Source organism: Mustela nivalis, assembly GCF_964662115.1.
Source record: "Mustela nivalis genome assembly, chromosome: 15".
NCBI classification, from domain to species: Eukaryota; Metazoa; Chordata; class Mammalia; order Carnivora; family Mustelidae; genus Mustela; species Mustela nivalis.
Window position 1 is genome coordinate 31993310 of NC_139034.1, and position 4086 is coordinate 31997395.

Here is a 4086-nt window from a genome sequence, read left to right on the forward strand (position 1 = left end):
TCTGAAATCTGCAGAGGAATCCCTCTTCACCTCTGATAGTTTGTTAGCAATATTTGGTATTCCTTGGTTTGGAGCTGCCTAACTCTATTCTCTGCCTTCCTCATATGGTATTTTCCCTGTGTGTGTGTCTCCATTTTTTTTTTTTTTTAATTTTTTTAAGGGGAAAGAGCACACAGACAAGGGGGAGGGGCAGAGAGAGAGGGAAAAGGAGAATCTTAAGCAGGATCCATGCTCAGTGCAGAGCCCAGCACGGCACTGATCTCATGATCCTGAGATCATGACCCGAACCAAAATCAAGAGTTGGACACTTAATTGACTGAGCGCAAAAGCAGAAGCAGTTGTTTATGAGCATGGAAGTGGGAAGAATAAAAGTAAATGGAATTGATTACCTGCTTTACTTTCCAGTGACACAAGACAGAGAACAGTTGATGTTCCCCTTCCACTTCCTCGACCGACTTGGAAAACACGACACGACCTGCACGGTCTCGGGCGGTGGGCGGTCATCCGAGGCTGGAGCCATACGTCTGGCGGTGGCCAGAGCCTTGTGCAGTTTTGTCACCGAGGAAGAGGTCGAGTGGATGAGGCAAGCTGGACTGCTGACTGCCGATCCACGTGTCCGAGAACGGAAGAAGCCAGGCCAAGAGGGAGCCCGCAGAAAGTTTACCTGGAAGAAGCGCTAAGTGTTCTTTCACGGGCAAGGAGAGGAAACGCCGTGTATATGTGCCTGGCATGCGGCAGACATACAATAAATATTTGCTGGCCGGTATGAGGGCAACACTATCAGGCATTTGAGTTGGGAGAGGATTTCACCCAGGCACCCCAGCAATTTTCTTATAAGGCGACCAGCCATTTTGGATTAGGGGCTCACTGTACTGAAGACTCATTCTAATTAATGATACTTACAATGACACTATATGCTAGTAAAGTCACATTCTGAAATATTGGAGGTTAGGACTTCAAAGTATCTTTTTTTAGAGAGACACAATTCAACCCATAACAGTTGTTATGCTTTAAAGATATTTCATTCTTTCTAAAGATGCCTGTAAATGTACATAGGCATTTTGTGGGGTTAACAGGCAAATGCACAATAGGATCAGAATTATATATAGAACTGTTGGTTTTTCTTTTCAATACCCTATAGTAACAGGATTCAATAGCAACCCCCAGTTAGCTCTTCTCTGGGTTTCAGGATCCTCTGTGAGTAATTTTTGGCAAATAACCCTCAAAAAAATACCAACTTTACAAAAGCTGCACCCCACACAGAACTTCTCCACTCTGACAGACAAAAGACAAAGTTTCAACTTCAAAGCTAATGACAATCCAGTAATAAACTACCATCTTTAAATATTAATTTTTATTCTAGGAGAATATGAGGAATGTCAAGATCTAGGCACTTCACATATTGATTTTCAGGTAAACAGGCCTCTTATTCACAATTCACATTAGTAAAAGACAAAATCACTAAGTGTGTGTGGTAAATCTTTTCACAGAATGCTGGCTGGGCAATCCCCTAGTTAAGAAATACAATGCATATTTTTTAAATAGAATTAATAGCATCTTTTCTGATAAAGAATCCTTGTTTTTAATTCAAGTCTCCCTAAGAAAAGTATGAAAATTATTAGTTGATGAGAGAGGAAAGAAAGAAAGATGAAACAAGAAGAAAAGTGAAGCTTATAGTCAGAAAACTTTCCTTTCAAAGATACTGAACTACCAATAGGACATTTTATTATTTTTTTTATTATGTTCACTTAGCCACTGTGTAGTACATCATTAGTGTTTGATGTAGTTTTCAGTGATTCATTAGTTGTGTATGACACAAAGTGTTCATCACAACATGTGCCCTCCTTATTACCCATCACCCTGTTACCTAAGAGGACATTTAAAATAACCCATCCCCCTACAACTTTCCCCTCTGAAACCCTAAGTTTCAACCCCTAGCCCAGTGATGGGTGTTAAGGAGGACATGAACTGCAAGTAGCACTGGGTATTATATGCATCAATGAATCATGGAACACAACACCAAAAACTAATGAAGTACTGTATGGGGAATAACATAACATAACATAATATAAATAAATAAATATAGAGAGAATGAGATACAGGTAAAATCAGAGGAGAGTCAAGTGACAATGAATGGACAGAAGACTCTGGGAGACCAATAAAACCAGTTTGAATGCTGTCCAAGACACTGCTAATTATCAGAAAAATGGGCAAATTACACATATTAAGTATTCAATAAATTTTAAAAGTTATTATAACAATTATAGTCATAATTATGCAAACACATACTGATTAATGAGTAAAAACTAGTTGCCTAATTATGTTACATATACAGATTAAATGCATAAGTTACTGAAAAAATACTAAGTTTTAATATAATTATTATTATTATAGTGAAGACAGATAAGTCTGTGCCTTGCAGAGTATTAGAATTGTAAGGCCCTATTCAGCCAGAGCGGCCCCACCCCGGTTGAACTGCCATTTTGTTGTAAAACTTAAGTTGACTATTCCTGCCACCCCCAGGGGAACATACCTAAAAACAAGTCCCAGAAACCAGTCCCAGGTAACAAAGTCCAAATACAAGGGTGGGTCAGGCCAGGTGGAGGTATTCAATCAGTGGGGGCACATACTGTCTCCTACCTACCAAGGAGTATGGGCCCCACCCTTTGGGCAACTTTTGGGTGCCAATTCTAACCAAGGTGATAAGCTGGTTCAAACGTCTATTAGGGTAAATTGTAATTCAGTTGGTCACCTAGCATGACTGTGCAGCTCTTTCTGTGTGTTACAATTTCATTGGCCACCTGTGTGTGGCCAGGCCCAACCACATGGCCTTTGCTCTATAAAAGTTAGTCTGGAAAGCGGGCAGGGGTCACCCTCTCTGTAAGGGAGGGCCCTGACTGCTCCGTTTGATGGTCGGTTTGATTCTTGATGCTTGGCGCGAAATAAAGCTTTGCTTGACTTTTGCTTTGTATCAGTCTTGCTCGTTTAATCACAGGCCCATTATTGGGGGACCCATTCTTGGGGGACACAACAGAATATTTATCAGGTTCTGGCCTTCTGGCAACCTAAGATTCTCCTGAACTCACCATCTCCCATGGATACCCTGAATCTACAGCTATACATGGAGCAATTGCCTCTGAAATTAATCCAGAAACCAGCTAAGTGATTCCTATACATCAAGGGAATGAGAAAATATCTTTGTTAAAATAGGTAGGGCAGTCTGAAACACACTCTTGCCTAAAATCCACATATACCACAGTGATTTACAATCAGGTGGGAACTCACAATGCCCGTCTTTTCGCTGAGAATTGAAGGGTTTGGACTCAACATCTAGCACCCCAACCTTTACAACTTCCACCTGAATGATGAGTACCCAAAACACATAGCTCTGAAAGCTAATGGAGCAATCATTTATGAGATCCATAAGACCACAGCAAATAAAGAAACAGTGCTTAACAAGTTTGAAAGTACTTGCTTTAACTACTCCCCGCCCACACTCCCTAGGGCTCAGCACAGAGGGAGCAGACAGAAACACCTCTCTACTAAGTCTAGAGGTCTATTTGCATACTTTAGAAACTCTAGACAAAGGTGAAGCTTCTAGTTAAGCTCAGGTCTAAGGGCTAGCTGCAATCCTTCCTAGAGACAAATGGTTGGCATTTCTATTCTCCCTTTAACCCATTGAACTCACTAGGTGTCCTCAGGGAAGAAGCTTGTATTAACTTGTCTGGTGCCCTAGAATTTGCCAGCAGCCACCTAGAGGATGTACCATTTGACTGACTGACTCTCATTGTGATTGAGTCTTGCATTTGCGACTCCTTCAGAACTAAAGAAAATAAAGAAACAGTTCTTAACCAGGTACCTCCCAAGGGTGAGGTACAGAGGGAGCAGACAGAAATGCCCGTCTACAGTCTGGCCTGAAAGAGACCTATTGTCATACTTTAAAGATGTTGCCAGAGAGTCTGGCTACAAATCAGCCTGCATCAAGGTGCTAAATGATAGTCTCTCTTTTGGGACACTGACAGGTCTTGGTACACCTCAACTACAGTGGGCTAGTAAAAACAAGGAAGGAGGCTTAGCCACCATAAA

General features: G+C 41.3%; 1 pseudogene across 1 annotated transcript; it reads left to right on the forward strand.

The window, feature by feature from the left end:
- Nucleotides 1-350: 350 nt before the first annotated feature.
- On the forward strand, nt 351-680 carry LOC309849188 (small ribosomal subunit protein uS9m pseudogene; annotated as a pseudogene). Its single transcript has one exon. The product of its transcript is annotated as a small ribosomal subunit protein uS9m pseudogene (transcript).
- The last annotated feature ends 3406 nt before the right edge of the window (nt 681-4086 follow it).